A 19,883-nucleotide genomic window follows, 5' to 3' on the forward strand; every position below is an offset into this window, starting at 1 on the left:
GCAGCACCTGCCAGAGCACTCTCAAGGCAAAACGCCTTTTAAAAACGTCTAGGAAGACAGACACAAATAATTTCGAAAGCTCTTTTCTCCCTGGTAGCCCAATAATGTAGGTGAAAACTTTTTGTTTCATTAGGTTTCAGAATATTTCTTTCTCCTGACTGCTGAGCTTCTGTGAGTTTGGCTGCTGAGTGCTGCTGCTCTAAACTGGAGCCACACTTCTGGGTGCTGCTATAATGACCTTCCTCATGAATATGTATCGCCAGATAAGTGAAGCAGAATAAAAGATTAGAAACTTTTAACACTCAAAACTCTCCAGAGCTTCAGCCCTGGAGATTGGAAAGGTATTCTGCTTCTTCAGGAGCAAAGCACTGAGTGAGCTTGGGGAATCTTTGTGGTCCGTTGTTGTGGTTTCTTGGCCTCTAACAAAAAAGGCAGACTAGAGGGCCCATTTGTTGCTCTGTTAAATATTTTTCATACAAAGAGCAGTAATGTAAAATGCAATAAGAGTTTTGTAGAAAATGTTTAAAATTAACCATCAAGGAATCGTGGACTAATTACCAAGAAAGATCTGATTCCAGGGTGCACATGGGTATTAAGAGTTTGAATTCATTTCCAAATTAGATCAAATTTAATTCTGCACAAAATGGATAGTATTTGATATAATCATAATGAACTTTACAATATACTGTGCAGTGAGGGAACTCAGCTGAGCTTGCCAAAATTCACTCCTGAAAGCACCGCCAACACACAAAAAATAGCTTCCCCCCACAGGCACAATATTGAGGAGTTTTAAAAATACTTCAGGGTGGTTTTAGAGTTATGCTTCAAAAGTACCTATTTAAGTTAGGAAACTATGCCATGTTACTCATTGCCTGGACCAGAGTCCTTTCCAGGATCTGTGATGTTATGACTTTGTGTGGTCATTCAGTGACCATCTGTCACTTATCTTGTTTGGCTCAAAATGCCCTCTGCTCTGCTCATCATCGATTTTATTTTATTTTTTTCCAAAAAGAGAATCATAAAATAAATGTAGCGATTACTGCACTCAGGTCAGGGAAAAAAAAAAAGACGCCTTTTGTTGCTGTTAAGTGTTTATGTTTTTCTAAACTGTTGGTTAGAAGCAGCCAACAAAAGAAGAAATGATTTTATAGGTGCCCTTTCACACTGGGATCATTAAATTCAAGTCCACAGTTTCATTATCAGCTTCTATTTTCAGAGAGGTAAAAGTCATCTGCAAAAATTTCCATGTAAAGTTTTAGTACCACAGAGAAGGGTTGACTTTGCTGCCTCAAGTTCCTCGACCTTTCTGAGCTCTCTTTGACTGTTTTGTGCTTCTCACAAAACCTACAAATTTCCCCTAAAGACCACATTGTCAGCAAGTCAGCTGCTCTTCTCTCCCTCTCAAGGCTGACTTAATCCCCTTGCAGGGCTCGCATCCCAGGATTTGGGCTCCCAGTCCCATCCCAGGGCTCTGGTGCAAACCCAGGGAGCTCAGCCAAGCCCTGCCCCAGGCTCTGTGCATGGCCCCACACCAGGCTGATCACTGAAATGCCTGTTTTGAGTCTTCTTCTTCCCTGTGTTCCAACCAGATAAAGAATTTGGAACAATGCAGTGTTAAAAAATGGCAGCCCTAAATTTTCAGTGTTAAAAAATGGCAGCCCTGAATTTTCATCCACTATTTAGACTAAAAGATGTCTTCAAATACTTGGCAAAACCACCTTGAGCATATGCTTTACTTTTTACGTCATCCTGTAAATTTCAGGCATAGTAATGTTTCTGTTCATTAACAGCATACAGCTACCTCTTGAATAAATTGCATTTAGCATGGTATTAGCATTTCATCAGTAATCAATAGTTCCCTTCATCAAGCTAGTTCTAAATCTGGGAGGAAATTCACCTTTATGCAGTTGCCTTCATCTTAAAGGGCTCCTACAAAATCCTACCCTGAGGCAAAAAGTCTCAATAAATGCCTTAAGCGCAGTGTGTCTTCACCTTGGGGAAATCAGGAACTGACATCTGTCTCAGTGGGATTTTCGAGATCTTGACTTCAATATTTTGACACCTAAGATCCATAAAACTGAGATTTGTGCCTTGCTTTCCCCACGTGTTGAAGAGGGAGGAAGCTGTTAATACACAAAGAGATTTGTTCAAGGCCAGGTTGGATGGGGCCCTGAGTAACCTGCCCTAGAGGGTGGCATCCCTGCCCAGGGCTGGAGAGTTGGAATTAAATGTCCTTTAAGGCCCCTTCCAACACAGGCAGTTCTGGGATTCTATGTTTTGCAACATTCAGAACCATGTGCAGAAAACTGAGTTTGGAAAGCAACATCAAGGGCATCTATGCAATGCTATCTGATCCACAAAATATTTACTTTACCTGCTTTTATTTTTTCAGCTTTTGTGTGCTAACAGAAGTAGTAGCTCCAAGCACTTCTAAACTGCTGTGGAAAAATCCTAACTTCATTTTGGTTTTGTAAAGAGATTTTCCTAAGATAGAAGGGTCTCTGGATAATGCATGCAAAAATTCTCATCTACAGAATCCAGCTATTTTTTTGCCCCTTTAAATTTCCCAAAGCATTAGTATCGTGATCCTATTTTTTTTAGAGGAAGTCGTTGTTTTCTGATGGTTTTAGATTATCACTTCAAAGATTCCAAAACACCCAATTAGTATCCTAGCTGAACTAGTTCTTTTGAATCCATCACTTCTCTAAGAAAACAGAAGAATGAATTCTTGGCTGATGTGGTTTCAACTTACGAGGTGCCATTTTAACGTGTGTAAGCTTTACTGTGAGGGTAGTTAGGGGAATGTGAAGGTGCATCTTGTGTGAAGTGTGCTGCTTTTCCTCTGCTATTCTTGAACGTCATGGTGCTGAACTGTGAAAGCAGGCTTGGAGCACATAACTCTATCAGTTGTGAGAACATATGAAAAATAAATTCTCCTTGGCAATGCTTTTTTGTAATATTTATGATTTCCCAAACTGGTAGCTTCTGTGTTTCTGACTGATCTCCTTGTAAGGTGCCACACATTGCACAGGGCCACACAGCATTTGAGGACTAAATGGGACCTGACCATATTTTAACAAAAGCCAGTGTGTCTGCCCTAATTAAAGAACTTTTCTCCACCCACCTTGCAGACTGTTCTTTAGACTTGCTCTCTCATATTTTCAGATACCATTTTCTCACTTCTGATTGGCCAGGGGTACACGTATTTTGCTGAACGTTCTTCCTCTCACCAATGGCTTAAAACCCAAGAGATAGCTAACTTTGTTCTGCCAGCTGTCACACTGAGAAACAGAACCTGTCTCATTGCATTTCTGTGACTTTTCCTGATTTTGCTCAAGACAGGACCTTGCTCAGGTCACCTGCAATTACCTTTGTGTGAAGTGAGTCAGCAGCTGCAGGATTTCCTTTATTTGTCACCTAAATTCTTGAACTCCCAGACAGCTTCTACTGAGATGCTTGGGTGGTGACTCCCCAGAGCAGGTTGAGTATTTTTTTAAGAAAAATTACATGCACAGGTTTACAACAGGGAAGTAATGTGGTAATGGAAGTCTTTATTGGTTTTCTATTGGTAGCACTTTGAAATGTTTGGCTTGAAACATACTTTCAGAGTGTTTTCTATCCTTTTCATTTATCTCTGCTCTGCCAGCTTTAAAATGTTCTCTCTCAAACTTCTGGGAATTATAGCTTAGTGTGGCTTGTTTCTTTTTTTTTTTTTTTTCCCCGAGTGAAGGTTTGCACTAAAAATGCTATTTGCTTTCCAATATTAGAATGTGTTGAATCCCTAATTACAGCAATTGGACTAGCACCTTGTCACCAGAGTAAAAGATAAAAACAGCCTTGTGCGAGGCTGCCCTGGTATCTATGCAGTCAAAACCTCATTTAAAGAGAAATGTTCTGTCTACACCATCTTGCCCAAGCAGTTCTGAACAGGGAAAGTGATAGGAAACATTTTAATGTGTCAAATTAATTTTGAGCTGCATCTTTTCATGTGAAAAATCTGCACACCTCCTAAACTACATGGGTTTCGAATCACATGTACAGTTACTTGATTGTTTCCTACTAAGATTAATTCCTCTGGAAGCATAAAGTACAGGCACAAATTCTGAGCAAGAATCCTTAATTTGGAAACAGTTTCTGATTAAAAAACAGTAAAATGTGTTGAAGCTTCCAATCACCACAGAAAAACAATTAATTGCATGGCTAGCAATTTGAGGCCAGATTTCTTCCAATGATTGTTGGAGTTTGTGGGAATAAGAAACTATTTATAAATGTGAATTTTGTGTGTCAGCTATGCCCTTGTGTTTAATAGAAATTTAAATTCAAGCAAGCAATAATCAAGAACATTCCTACAGACACACTGAGACTAAGACCTAATCTAAGAGTATAAACTACTGTATGGCTGGTTTTTTACATCAAAATTATTTTAAGAGTTATTGTCTTTTAAGGTAATTTAGCAAGAAAATAGTTTGGGTTTGGATTTAGGATGTTACATAGAGAATATCCTTTTAGCATGCACATTGCTTTAACAACAATTACTGGGGTCTCAGTACCTGTTGCTTTTGTCCACTGTTTCCTTTAGGGTCTTCTAGATGTGCATATTTTGCTACTGTTTTCTTTAGTAATCCTATAATCGTTTTTCCTTTATTCAAATACCTTGCTAATTCCAGTCCTAGCAGTGAAAGCAAGTTCTAACTCATGGCTTACTACACAGATGAAGTATACTACGGTTTATAATTTGGTATTTATATTTAAATATATTCAGTGTACTTGATGCCAATAAGAGTAGTTTGGAGAAACACAAAATTAAGCAAATGACAAGTAAGACACTTCACTATCTCTTCTTTAATATATTGAATAATCTCTGGGCCGGACTCTGACCTCATTTGTGCTAATTTTAATGTTGGTTAGGCTTAACTGACAGGAGGAGAGTTATTTTTCATTTACTAGGAGTTACGTGATACCAGATTCATTTTTATATATCATGTTTTTACATTTCCTAATACAGGGTAATGAAGCTAAGCACCTGCTCAGAAAGTGATTGCTCTTTGTGATGATTCCCATTATGCTAAAATATCACCTGGGAAAAAAAAAGTCATTGTTTTCTTTTCATAAGCAAGTTTATAAAGCAAATGTCTGTTAAAATGTGCCTTTAATCTTTGTGACATAAACAGGCACATGGCATTATGAAAACCAAGCTTGTGTCTGCCAGATGTGCAGAGTTCAGCAGGCACAGCTGCAAAGTGGCTGCAGTGACCAGCTCTTTCCCCTCTCCTTTTCTTAAGGCCTCATCCAGTGAGACAGAATGGAAATGGAGAATGTCAATGCATTCACCTCCTTTGGTTGGATAATAAACCCCATATTCAGGTTTTTCAAAAGTGGCCACCACCAGAGGGGAAGCAGAAATGAAAATGCAGACTCTACCTGCTTGTCACACCAAGTCTCTAATGGGTGCTCTGTCCTTCAAGATCTGTGGATCTTGAAAACTTGATCCTGTACTCTGTTACTCTGTAAGACTGAAAGAACAAGATAAAAAAAATTCAGTCTATTCACAGTATATACTGATAGTAATATTTTTTCTTGACCTTCATGAGCTTTGTAGAGACAATAACATTTTTAAAGTGGAAAACAAGAGAATTATGTGGGAAATAAGGGAATCAAGAAAAATGAAGTAATAATCGCAGGTTTGGCACACTATTCAACAGTTCAATGTGGGCATGACTTGCCTCGTTGTGTAGTTTATATATAGCTTCATTATAAGCAAAAGTACAATTTACTGTAGAATTATTTTCTGGAAGGCCTGTTTTATGCATCATGTACTTTCCTGGCACCTTACAACCATGCTTAACCTGTATAAAATTAACTATATTTATAGTTGGTGTCTGAACAAGCCAAATGTGATTTTTTTTTTTTTCTCTCCAGCTTATTTCCTGAATCAGATACAGTAGCTTAACTCAGAATAGGAGAAAGCTGGTGAATTGCAGCTTTGGTGAGACGTCTGCAGCCAGCTCAGTTCTTCTATTGCAATAAGATAGATTACCCACAGAAATTTCCTTTGGACTTGGAAGTTAGCCCTATGGCTCAGCTGGGATGTGGCCCATGTCTCAGACTGAAAGGATTTTGTATGAGAGCAGAGTATAAGGACAAATAGCTTTTACTTATAAAAAAGAAAGAGTGGGTAATTTCACAGGTATTTTACCTCCACTGAAACTACTTTTCTTTAGAATGCAAAAGATGAATGATAATAATCAAGCAAGTAATGTCATTGTAAAGTGGTAAGGTGGGGAGAGTTTTCTGCTGTGTAGGAAATCAGAAATCTTATCTGTTGTCAAAATCCATGTGCATTTGTCTTGTAGAATTATGCCTTCAGGTGGTAGCTAACCATCCCAGTGCTCAGTAATTACTCTTTGGCTTATTTATCAGAATGATTGTGTTACTGCCAGCATTTGAAGAGTTCTGTGTAAAAGAAATTCACATGTAATTCACCTTCAGTCTTCCATGCCATCTATTAGCTGGCATTTCTTGACACCACAGACTCTCTTCTTCAGGACACATATTGCCCTGAAAAATAAATAAATAGGTGATTTTATTTTTTTTCAAGAGAAATATTTATCCTGAAATAGAAGCTATTTTACCTTCATCAAATGATGAAAAACTTCAATCAATATACAATAGAGGGTCCTGGCTCACCAAGATTCACCTTAATTTTCATTTCAGTTCAAGTCAGACATCTTATTCACTAAGTATCCATTTATACTTAGAAAGCGAGACACGGGGTACACAGAGTTTTCAATTAGAGGCCATTACATACAGCTTAAGACAAGGTATTTGGTTGTTCTTTATGATTATTATATAATATAATTTTTTAGAGGAAAAAAGCAGCAATACAAAACTCTGCCTCTCTCTTAAATAACTTTTACCCACATAGTATTCATATAGGGTGCTTGTTTAAAAGTAAATTAAATTTTGAGGGTGTGAGAAGGAGAGTATCTCAGAAAAAATGAAAGATAAAGATGTGAGAGTTTAAATGCCCCCCTTCTCAATGAAGCCACCATTAGAAAGCCACGGGAAAAGCTACAGTTCTGTTGTGTGATAAAGAAGTGGCATGGCTGATGGAGGGAAGGGTCCCTGGCTGCCCTCAGACCACAGCCCCTCCCTGGTGATGGCACTGCAGGCTGAGAGCTGCTGGGCTTCAGCTCAGGCTAAGGAAAGCTGGTGATTCATTACCTTTTAATGACCTTCCAGAGTGGGAGCTCATCTCAATAGCATATTAAAGCAATCCATTCAGGTATAGCAGGCCAAACTAGATCAAAAATCCCTGAGCCATACACTATTTATTGCCAATTGAAAGATAAGCTTCACAGAAGAAGCTACTGTATATTTGCCTTCTGGTATAAAACTATTTTTAAATCTCCAAAGATATATTTAAAAACTCATTCAGAGCCACCTGTCAATCTAAGGTCTGTGGGAAGAATGGACTTCTAGCTCATATCTTCAAACACTGTGGATAGTTTTACTTCTCAGTGTAACATTTCAGGATTTCGTATATTAAATCTATATATATGTAGAGATATATACATATAAGAGATATATTTGTATAGTTATATACATATAAGAGATATACATATATATAGACATTATCATGGCAAGAGGAGTCATTGATAATAAACCTAAGAAAATTGGGGGATATTTCCCAAAGCAACAAGTAAACAATTCTCTACCTTATTTATGAGTATGGTTTGCTCATAAATACACATGAGACGTTTTCTGGACATATACCACCTTCCTATTACCACCTTGGGAAAGCAATAGTTACATTTAGGACCTGAAGCTATGGTCAGAGGTGAGCAATTAGTCAGAGACAAATAGGCATGTATTAATATAATCCCAATATTTGTTTTTTTAAAAAAAGAAAAGCATTTGTGCTGTCTCCTGGAACAAGAGAAAGAACAAATTGCATAGCAGTACTAGTGGCTGTGCTTATTCACTTGCACACAGCTCTATGCAAACCAACCTTCACCTCAGTTCAGAAAAATGATGTATCTGCAAAACACTGCAAAGAACTCTCCTGTGTTCCTTCAGCTGAGCCTGCTGCTGGAGATGAGTAATAGAATTTAAAACCAGCTTTTGCATATCCAATCATTATAAAGAGAACTGGAGAGCATTATTTGAATTTGTTTTTTCCTGAAACAAAACAGAGCTTTCTATCTCATTATATTTTAAAACATAATTCCACAGGTCTTGTAAAATGTCTTTAGAATGTAAGCACTAAATGACTGGGTGGCATAGAGAAGAACAGGTTGATTAAATGCAGAAATGTGTAGGAATGAATGTCGAAATTCGTATTTGTTACAGCTTATGTTTTGGGAGACATTTTGCAATTTGCCCATATTGTGTTTGAATGAATAGTCTTAAGGTATAACATAAATTTTAGGAATATATAGTAGAAAGCTTTCTTCATACAAATTCCCAGCACTTTTAGGCAACACTGCTATCTACTGGGACACTTGTTAAACCATACTGAAGCCCTCAGAAATGGCAGGGAACAAAACTGTCGTGGCAGCAAACTTGGCAACAAGTCCAAGGCAGTTCCTGGATGGGTGAGAGCCTGAGCCCACAGAGGGCTTTGTACCAGAACCCCCACTGGTCATTTGTGTAAAAAAATCAAACCTTGCCCTTGTAGCCCAGCAACAGCTCAAAACCTGCTTGAAGGCAATGGGAACAAATACTTGGAAGGAAGGAGGTTTCTCCATGTTCTCCCAACAGTGACAGTGACTGGAGCAGCACAAGGGCACAATCAGGGGTAAAAGTTTTGCAACTTGTCTGAACTGAAAGCCCAATATGCTCATGGTTTTCGAGTGAAATGAAATCATTTCAACTGCAGAGCCAGTATATCTAGGAGGTAATTCAGTCTTTCCAGGAGGTGATTTTTTTCCTGCAAGCCCAAACTTGCTCAAGATACTTGTGGTGTGATTGTTTTGTCAAAATCACAGTTACCTACAGAAGCAAATCTCTTGTTATGAAAAGCTGGACATCTTTTCAATATACCACCTAACAAGAGCTTTCAGAATAATTGTATTCACTTTATAGATGATCATAAAGGCTGCAGTGTTAAAAGTAGGACCCTTTAAAGAGAATGTTGATTAAAGTGAAAGCTACAAATTCTGTAAAGTAAAAGTATGCTGGATGTGCTTAAAAGCTCTTTAAATGGCAAATTTAATCTTACTTAAAGAGAGGGAGACCTTGTTCCCTTTCATTTAAGAAGCAGAGTGGGCTTGAGCTACAGAACTTGCACATACATTTTCAATTACTCTAGTGAGTAAACACTAGTACTAGACTGTCTATATCAAATCAGCTGCAAAACAGTGGATATAAAAGCAGCATTCTCTGGCCTAGATGATTATACCTGTTAAGACAAAAACTTATTTGATGTATACGTGAAGAATTCCAGCGGTTGCCTTTTTGATGTTGAGTATGAAAGAAAATACCTCATTAAATGGCACATCAAAAGGATGAAAATGCAGTCATTAATCTATGTTTTATGACATTCTCCTAACAATCTATTGTAGCAATCTATATTGCATCAAAAAGCAGAAAGGTCCTGAAAAATTCCTTGAGTGATGGAAGGACTCTTCATACTCTTCATTTTTTCTGTCTCTTAAATTTCCTAAGCCCTCCACCTGAAGATAGCCATACTTATCCTCTTCTCACTGGTGCGATTTTCAAGTCTGCACAACAGAGGCAAGGTTAGAGGTGTAAAACATAAACACACATCCACTGTGCTTAAATCCTTCATCTTGGCAATAAATTGCTGCATTTAATCCATCTGACTCTCTGAGCATACTGAGCTGTTGGTGCAGTGTAGGTACCCAGCCCTAAATTAAAGCAGGTTAATTTCTTCTCTGACTCACCCAACTCCTCCTTCTAATGTACTGAGGAATGTCCCTATGTCTGGTGACACCACCCCAATGTCAGATTTAAATTGCATTAGATATTGTTTCTAATCAGGGGGGAAATCTGGCAAGTAAGGCAGGTCTCCATCTTCACTAGCAAGAGAGAAAATGATCTGCAGCTTTGGGTCAGGATCTCCAGCCCTGATTTGAGCAAGAAGTGGTGTAGCTGTGGGCTGTTTTTTATATAATTTACCTGACAGGACTAAGCCTGCAGCACCCATGATCATCTCTGCTGCTTGTGGGAAGGAAAAGGAGTTATCCGAAGCTTGAAGGTATTTGGAAAAAACCTGCCAAAACAGGAAAGAATTCCCCCCAGGTAACACAGACACAGGCAGTTAAAACTCTGAGTTCACTCAGTGTGCTGGATCCCTCACCTGTTTTCCTTGCTCCATCTTTGTGTCAGGTCCCAATGAGGCACTGGAGAGCCTCACTCCCCTGTGCCAGCCTTCTGTATCTGCCCACAGATATTCCACCTCCTTTGCAGTATCTGAGCATTGCAGTGCCTGGAGAACATCAGTTTATTTGGGGCATGTCTTTAAAGGAAGCCCCGATTCATTGAGGGGTTGCTCTTAAAAGTTAAAAAATAGGATTATGTTTTCCTATGGTTCAATACACTATAATAGCAAATAAAACTTCCCTGAATATTTTATTGATGAGTTTTCTGGCAAGGATTTTCACTTAAACACAAACTGAAAACAAATACTGCAGGAAGTTCACAGAAGATTCCTTCTTCTCTAACCTGTAAATGAGAACATTAAGACTGGAAATCCACTTCTACAGAATAATATTTATCTAATAACAATAATGTTACCTATTTATGCTATTAAAACCAATCAATATAGTCATAAATAAACATTTAGATGTTCATTAAACTAGAGAAGATACTCTTTTGACAATATTTTCTTTTTAGCTACTGAAAGTAAATACAAAAGATGGAAAACCTGTCTTAAATATGTGCTGCCATAGGGGAATTAAGAGAATTTAAATTTCAGGCTGCAGGATTTAGCAAAGCAAATTTTTCCACTTAGAAATACTCCTGTATTACCTTCTTACAGGACATACATCATTCAGTCATGAAACAAAAGTGATGTCATATGAATTAACGGGATAATTAGCTATCCATATATCCATTATCAGATGCCAAGAATAATCATGAAATATTTCTGAGATACCTGTCGTAGTTGAAAACTTAAAAAGAAAAATGCTAGTAATTCTGAATGAAGGATGAATTCAACATTTCTCTAGTCTTTACATGAGCTTTTGAAGACACAGTTTTCTATGTAATATTTTCTTTTGATAGTAGTCATTTACATACACTTACAAACTCAGAAAGTATTCAGCAAAGAGGCATTTGTGATGTTCGAAAATATCTGCTCTACATTTGTAGATGGAAACCAAATGTACAGGTGAAAGAGCTGACTAGAGGGCATCAAGGTTTTTTCCATGTGGGCTTCTCCTGGTGAGCCTGGGGTTGTCCACAAGACACAGAGATCTCTTTCCCTCGTGCTCTCAAGGTTTTATATAATACTATATTTACTGTAATAATCTTGCCTTCTGTGCTGAAGTTGACACAAACTGGAGCCCTGTGCTGCGTTTAAATCTGCAGCTGGCTGCACACACCCACAGAGCAGTGGGATGGCAGGAGGGATGTCTAGAGGTGACAGACTTGCACTGCCAAGGAGCCAGAGGCTTTTGTGATTTAAAAAGTGCAAAGTAAAGATAAAGGGAGATCCTCAAAATGATGGACTTTTGTGGGAAATGAAATCCCATGTTACAACTTGAGAATGCACTATGAGATCTATCAAGGGTTGGTCTCCTGGCAAATGTGCAACTGTTTTTGAAACCTCAAAGTATTAACTGTATTAATTGATTGTGGGGAAATAATGCAAGTGGGTTTTGTTTCCTTGCTAGGCTGGCAATGAGAGGTGACTTCCTGCCTGCTGTTTTTAATTGACAGGGCACAGGCAGAGGTGTCTGTCCCAGCACTGTCCTCAGGTGTGCTTCACACACAAAGCATCCCAGGAAGCTTTCTCTAGCAGTCAACAAGTCAGAAAAGCATCAGCATGTTGGCTTTTGCCAGGGCAATGGACACAGGTTCAGGTCTTAGCAGTTTTCCACACAAGCCTCAGTGCTCTGTGAAACAGACCCTCACTCCTCATGCAGAAAAATGAGTTTAATTAAACCCTGACATATGTACATGTAATGGCAATTTTACTTATTAAACTCGAGCTGAATTCATCCTACCCTGCTTTAGTAGAGCAGCTGATGTTAAATCACGTCTGCAGGGTTGCAGCAGCACCTGTGAGAACTCACTGCTGTGTATCTGAACCACTGCTCCCTTCACTGTCACAGCAAATATGAGCTACAACATTCCTGGGTGCCTTGAGCCGTGTCCACCCCTTGCAGCCTGCTCAGCTTTGCTCCTGCTGCAACCCCCTCAGTACTGTTTATTTGCATTCAAAAGCCATGCACATCAAATTATGCATTAAAACATTTTTTGACTCAACTCGGACCTGTTTGGAAGCCTAAGATGAGTGAGAAGGAGGTTCTTTCCAGTGGCACTTCACAGGCAGGGAAGGATAAGCTTTAATATCCCCTGCCCAGGCTCCACAAAGGTGAGATTTTGTCTGCCATCACCATAAATTGCTCCCAGTCTTTATCTCTCCCCCACGCAGTAAACAGCACAAACAGTAACATAGCTGTCAACAAACCAGTGAATCAAAACAGAATGTTTCTGAGTCACTTCTTAAATAGTGGTAATTAAGGAGAAAAGAGTAGTTCAAAGTTTTCACTCAGACTTTTTGGCATTCTCTGAACATCCCCCTTTTCTCCCAGGTTTTTCTCCCTTTACTCTGAAGGTCAAAGGTTTAATTTGTATGCTCGTCGCTCTCTTTCACTTTCCAACGTATCCCTAATTGAAATTTGACACATATACCCATTAGCTGAATTTATTCTTTTTCCATGCTTCATTAACAATGCTCTTTGCTATATCACCACGCTAATGCTCATCATAAAATGCTCTCCTATGCGATGTGGCTCACAATGGATGGTGATTGATGGTATCACAGGTAACATGGAATCTGGGAGGGATAACTTTAGGTGCTGAAATTGCAAGCTGTGGCAGGAATCTCAACAGCTACGGACAGATCCTGACTTTGCAAGGTGTATTAGAGGGTGTAAAATATCAGGAACTTCTCTGATGCTGCAGCCCAGCTAAAGCAACATCCATCCACACCTGTGTTCTCTGAACCTGAGTCTGCCACTAAGAACTTCTGGCTGAACTAGATCATAATCTACATTATTCACCTGAAATGTTGAATATAATTTTCACTACTAAATTGTCTACAATTGGGTCTTGTAACTAGAGAATGAAACTCAATACCATAAATGCAAATTAGCTTTTCATTTAAAACTGCAATTTCTTTTCTGATGTACTGTACCTCTTGTCCATGAAGTTCTGTCTTTTTTGGAAAATGACATTTTCCTATGGTGTATAAGTTTCATTGGGTTGTCATGGAAACTGGCTCTCTCTTTTTCATTCTTTCTCCCTGTCTCCAAGTCTTTCACCTTGAGAGTAAAATGGTTGTCATTTACAGTGCATAATTTTGCAGGTTAAACTTTCTATGATCACTCAGATAGTGATGAAATACCATCCCAGAGTTTGGGGAGAGGGGAATGGGAGAGTGCTCACGTATTTCCAAAGGGGACAGTCAAATCCTTCAGTGCCTTTTACCCCCACTTTAGCAGCAGGGACAGGGGGTGTGAGTGCAGCACGGGAGTGTGACCCAGGCTCTGTGCTTTGGGCCAAGGTTACACACTGTGCCAAACTGGCTCTGCCTTCTCCTGCCCTCGCTCCAACAGGGGATGTGCTGGGCTACACCTGCTCCAGGAGCCTCAGCACATCCCTCCAGGAGCCAGCCTGGCCCTGGACACATGGGAGCCTGTCCTGAGGGAGAAAAAGGTGACTGCTTGCCACAGTGAAACACGAGGGCAGGGAGCACACAAAGAGCCTCAGAGAGCAGAGAAATGCCTTTGGAGCCCAGGAAACCAGTCTCACTTTTACTGAATGTGGCTGAGGTGACAGCAAACTCTTGTAAGGCAAGGAGAGAGCATCAGCTCAGGAAACAAAACATCATCTGGAATGATTTTCTGGATATTCAGTCCAGCCAAAGGAAAGTATCAGAGAAAATGGGGGCTGGAGTGGCTCAGGGTTTGTTCTTTTGTTCAGATCTTCAGAACTTTCCCATTGCCTAAGACTGGTTTGGTTTAGTGCCCATGCAGGGCTCATGTGTCACAAGCTGTATCCTGCAAGGAAAATATCCACAAGCCTGGCACTGAGTGATGCTCTTGCAGTGGCTGCACTCAAGGGATCAGGAACTGGTGACAGTGCACACCCATGGGTGCCTTGCCATGGCCACAGGACACAGCTGCATAAACAAGTCCAGAATATGATGCCCTAAACCCAGGACCTGAAGCCATTCTCAATCTTTAGGCAGATTTTTCACTCATATAATCTGAAATGTATGAAAGAAATATTTGTCTATATAGAAAGTGTCTTAGGGAAAACTGGAAGGCAGCAGCATGAGCAAAAGACCTGCTGCTTTTTATGGCCAACCTGAAACCATAAAAAATGGCAATCCTCACTGAGCTTTTAGCCAGGGGAGGCTGAGTTTGGGTAAATTTTGGATAATCATCTGAATCTCTGAATGTTGCCAGCATTATCTGAGGTTTACCAGCCACTTGCTTGAACCCCTGCAAGCCAATTAGCTAATGTGTTTAAATGCTTGAGGAATGATTAGTCAGGTGGAGTAATTTTAGCAGGGAGAAAAATGGATGTTAAAAAGGAGCTTATTTAGCAGATGAGTGCTTGAAAGCTAAAAGTAGTAGGAAAAAACAAGGTTCATTGGGTATTTTCTTTTTCTTTTTTGCACTAGCAATTTCACCTATGGGCACCTTATATTCTGTGTTAGAATATTCAGGCCAATAGAGAATTACTTTTTCAGTTGTTAATGAATGGCACTGCTGTGTGATGCATGATGTGAAAAGAAGGGGTTGGAAAAAAGCTTTGCAGGAGCACTACTTTGCACTTTTACCTGAAGAAGCACGTGATAGATTTTCCAGCTGTTTCTTACAGATGTTACACATATGCTTAAAGGTCAGTGTTCTTTTGAGAGCATCCATAGCCCCACTTACATTTAGATAACAAACAACCATTTTGTGCCAAGAAAAAGTGCTTGCAATAAAGAGCATTGCAAAAACAAAAACGTCTAATTGGTAGATGAGGAATGAAAATCATACCTCTGAAGGAAAACCTGACTAATATTTTGACTGCTTTCTCAGATTTAGAATGCTGGGATTGGTTCCATGGGAAAAGACCTTGGAGATGGCACCTTAGGAGCAGGAGAAGCTGCGCTGCCACATGGTTCTTGCTTCTCCAGCCACCCTGTCACTGACAAAGTTACCTAAGAGTGTTGTCCTGCCAAGGCTGAATGCCTGGCCCCACTCAGCCTGCTCCAAGAAAACAATCAGCCTTGTAAGCTACCATGAAATGGGAAAATAGTCACTCTCTCAGAAGAATAATGAGATTTTGAGACATCAAATTTTAAGATTGTTGTGATGTTTGGGGGAGGTGGGGTGGGAGGGGAGTGGAGAGGAAGAAAACAAATCAGATTGGGATCGTTATTGAATTTTTGAGAAACCTAGAATGCAAAATGAGCTCGATTCAGTGCTGGTTCCTTTAGGAGACAGGGAGAAGAAATGCAGCATAGTCTGGCTCTAACATGCTGTCTGCTCTGAGAATTACTACAGATGATTACAAACAAAGTTATAGGTTTCACTGTGGGATTGCTTTTTAATTATGAAATTTAAATCCTCTAATTAATCCTTTTAATCCTCTAATCGATAGCAATATATTTTAAAACACATGATCATGTAAAACTGATCATGGTAAGACTTTCACATTTAGATGTTTGTGTTAGCAACAAATAGTTCTTCAGGTTAGCCTCCAAATGACCTCCAAGAAAATTAGTGAGGAAGATTATAGTTTCAGTAGTCCCAGATTAATTGCCAAAATAAAATTAAATTGCAACTCACAGGAATTTTACCTTGGCGTATTTGGTCTTTATATTCTGGTGCAGCCTATGTGAATTTCCATCATGAAACTAAGAGTAGTTTTCCTTGAACCTCTGTGTCTGCCTGTGATCCCTGATCCTAGAGACTTGCTCAGGAACAGCTTGTACCAAGGCAAAACTGAGCAAATTATGGTGCTTTCATAATAGCTCCTTACCCACCTGGCAGTTTATGAGAGGTTTCATCAACCTATTTACTTCAGGTATTTATTCAAATACTAGGGGTACATCAGCAAGCTGTTGCAGTATTTAAAGGTATCTATCAGCTGCATATAAAGGAAGTGTATATAATTACCATTTCTTTCTTTATAGTGTCTTATTACAAGAAAGCTGCACAAATTGTCCTGAGTTCTGCTGCAGAATACAAATTCTTCTCAAATGTTTTATAATTCCACTCTCTCCGTGCACCCATTAAACATTTTCAGGAATATTTTTCTTCCCTAATGAAGATATCTAGTTCTCTTTACGGCTCCTGCTCTTTAGATTAAGTACATTAATTTTTCTGCCCAAATTTGTCCACATATGCACAGACTTGTCTGACCATCATATCCAGGTTATGCTTAAAGCCAGCTTTCTACAGGCTCAGGGTGACTTTGGGTTTGTCCCTTTTTCTTTCCCTCTCTCACACAGAGACTCAGGTTGTCCAGGCTTCTTGTCACTCATGAGGTGTCACTGTATTTGCAATACAACTTTCCTTCCTGTGTGTGTTGGTACAGAAAAATGAGGCCATCCTCTTAGCTAAGATTCCTCAAAACTAGTGGGATATCAATAAAGGAACAAACTGCTGTGTATTGCTCCAAGGGGGGTTAATTGACAAGAATTCTGCATTTGAATTCTGATGCTCCCTCAAAGGAGGCTGTGTTGCTTCATTTTGCTTTTCAAAGCAACAACAAACCACAGGTAAGCTCTCCTCCCCCAAATGTACAAGCTGCATTTGTGTATTAGTGGAGTTTTCTGCAGTTCCCCTTTCACTGAGCTGAAGGATGAGGGCATGAGGAACAGTGGGTGCATCCTCATGTTGCTGATCTGCTGCTGCCCCAGCAGGGCTCCATCTTTTGATAAAAGTGAATGGAAAGCCATTTCTCACAATTACTATGAGCTGAAGAAAAAGGGATCTTAGACTGGGAGTGAAGTGATAAAATGTCTGAACCTTCTAGTAGTCATAAAGAAAATCAGCTAAATGCAGTGAGCCAAGAGCAGATAGTAGAAAGGACACTGAATGTCATTCAGATGCCTGTGGTTTTGCAATGTATCTCACATGGAGAAGTATTCTTTCAGGTTTTAAGACAAAATAATTTAGGGAAAACACTGTAAAGTATCCTATTATCTTGTGACTTTAAAATACGTATTCAAAGGAACAGGGAATATTCACTGGACAGAGGAAATCCTCATAGCTACTTCTGGGTCATCATTTCTCAGAGCAAAAATGGAAACTTGTCTGAGTTTGTGGACACTGGTGTTCTAGTGCAGCACCTGCTGCCAGCTCTTGGGTACCCTGAAGCAAACTGGAGCTTCAGTCTGCCTGAAGAATAAACACAGGGCACTGGGGTAGTAGAGCTCCCTTTGCTGCATTGGTCCTGAACTTGCACCAGGGGAGAGGAAATTGTGTAGGCCCTTCCTTCAGGCTACCTGCAGACCATATAAATCAGTCTCGTTCTCGTGAAGCACAGTAAATATTGTGATAATTGCCAAAGTCACTGCACTGATTTCAGCTGTTCTTCCACACTGAGCTGCAACATCCCAAGATGAAAGGATAAATGAATGGAGGCATTAGCTCTGCTCGAGCTATCAACCCCATGTACAGGGTAATTACATTTTCAATGAGAAGGCACTGTCCATTTGCAAAATTACCTTGACTTGTATTTTAAAAATGCACTCTAGTCTCACAGTTGTAGTTCTTGGTGGCTTTCTCTTCAAAAGCACCTCTCTGTGGGCATGGTGAGTTAATAAACCATAAAACAAAGGTTTAATTACAGGGAAAAACATAAAAGTTGGCTATGATTGGGAGGCTTATATAGCTAACGTGTTCATTTTAGTGTTGTACCTGTACTATTGATCCTACAGCTCTCTCCACCTTTATTCAGTTGTGTTTGTAGAGTTAGGCAGTGGTGCCCAGGCCACGGGGTTTATCTCCATTCCAATCAAAACCAAATCTGTTCTCAGTTTTGGTCTCTGTAAATTGATGCTGGAGGCTCCCCTTCTCTTGTCAATACACAAATATTTGACCCATACCAGTTTTACTGTGATCATGATTCTCTACATCTGTAGATGGGGAAAATTGAATATACCCATTGCAATTCCATAAATAACTGCAAATGTTAATTTTTCCCTGAGTTTTTAGAACGCTTTTGGAAGTGTTTTGTTTACTACATTCAAAAACATTTTGAATATGGCAAGAAGTGACTATCTTGGCAAGAGTATTTCCAAGCCTCAGAGTTCTTACTGAATACTCAGTGCAGGGATAAAACAATGACTGAAAATATTATTATTTGGTTACCTTTAGCTCCATTTTTAGGGCTACACAGTAGTTTAGCAGAAGTGTTCCCCTTCTGCTAACAAGCAGTTAAGACATTTGCTTGGGGTGTAGGCAAGAGACCTTTGGGACTCATCAGAGGACGAGGCAAGGCACAAACGCTGAGCCACAGCAGCAGGGAGCTGACAAGCCAGGACTGTACATGCTTAAACAAGTTTGGCTTATTAAAAGAAAAATGTAAGCTCCTTTCCTGTGAGTTGTACTGCAGAGACAGAGCCCTGTGATTACATGGTGTGCCAGTGTACCCTAATCTCCTCCAGCAAAAGGAAACAGCTCAGCAGAACAAGTGGCACCAAGGCAGCGTGCAGCCTCCTCAGCTGGAATTCCTCACGTGGCACCTGCATTGCCTGAGCTCCAGGCTCAGGGAAAACAGGCTCTCACCACTGTGCAGGATGTGAGATACTTCCCAACAAAATTCCAAGCCACAGCCTGCCAGTTTGCAGCACTTCACTGACTGTGACATTTTGACTATTGCTCACAAAAGAAAAAAACTTTATCTTTTTTTACTACCCATAGCCCATAGGTTTGAGCAATGAAATGTAAGGGCGTAGTTATGGAGATATTTATTTGGTCTTTATCTCCAATGAAGTAACAAATATTTGAATTTCATTACATTCCTGCTTTTAATCACATATATAGTTTATAATAGACAAGGACAAAGCCAGTGGATTTTCTTGTATTGAAGATATGACAGTTGAGCAACCACAGGAAGGCACAGGAGTGCAAATATGGAGTGATGACATGAAAGCAGGAAATAATACGAAGGTGCAAACTAGTAGAAAGAGGAAAAACAGATTGCTCAATAGCTAAAAGCCAGCTATGATAATTTAAGTGGGAAAGGAGGTTTTGATGATCTCTTAATTAAAAAAAAGGATTTTCCTTATATGGAAAAACTGCTAATAAAAGGAGAAAAGGAAATTTTAAGAGTTCTATTTAGACTTCTGTTGCAATTTTCTTTATATAAATATATATAATCCGCCTCTTCTAACTGCTTATAGAGTAATTATGATAGCTAAAGGCCCATGTCTCTGATAGCCCTGAGATAAGAAAAACAATCATATTTAGTTGGATATATCTTCTATTAAGCAAATAGCCCAGCAGAAATATTGGTGCTTTGTGGATGCCCCCCCCCCGCCCCCAACTAAAAGCAGGATATTAAATATTTTAGTGACTTTTGTTATGCTGAAAGAGTTCATGGTTGCTGTCAAATGGATCTGCATACAGAAGCAGAGTTCACTGAGGCTGATGAACATTCTGATGCCTGTCAGTCAC

At 39.6% G+C, this 19,883-nt stretch overlaps 1 long non-coding RNA gene across 3 annotated transcripts in view; it reads right to left on the reverse strand.

Moving 5' to 3' along the window:
- LOC148223165 (uncharacterized) overlaps positions 1-19,883 on the reverse strand; it is a 60,401-nt gene that overhangs the window by 5,273 nt on the left and 35,245 nt on the right. For all 3 annotated transcript variants that reach the window (XR_015804787.1, XR_015804788.1, XR_015804786.1), the window contains exons 5-6: positions 6,484-6,558; positions 5,422-5,513 (exon numbers count right to left, since the gene is read on the reverse strand). This is a non-coding gene — a long non-coding RNA (uncharacterized LOC148223165). The remainder of the gene's footprint in view (positions 1-5,421; positions 5,514-6,483; positions 6,559-19,883) is intronic.

Source organism: Sturnus vulgaris, chromosome 7 (genome assembly GCF_052056855.1).
Source record: "Sturnus vulgaris isolate bStuVul1 chromosome 7, bStuVul1.hap1, whole genome shotgun sequence".
NCBI lineage: Eukaryota > Metazoa > Chordata > Aves > Passeriformes > Sturnidae > Sturnus > Sturnus vulgaris.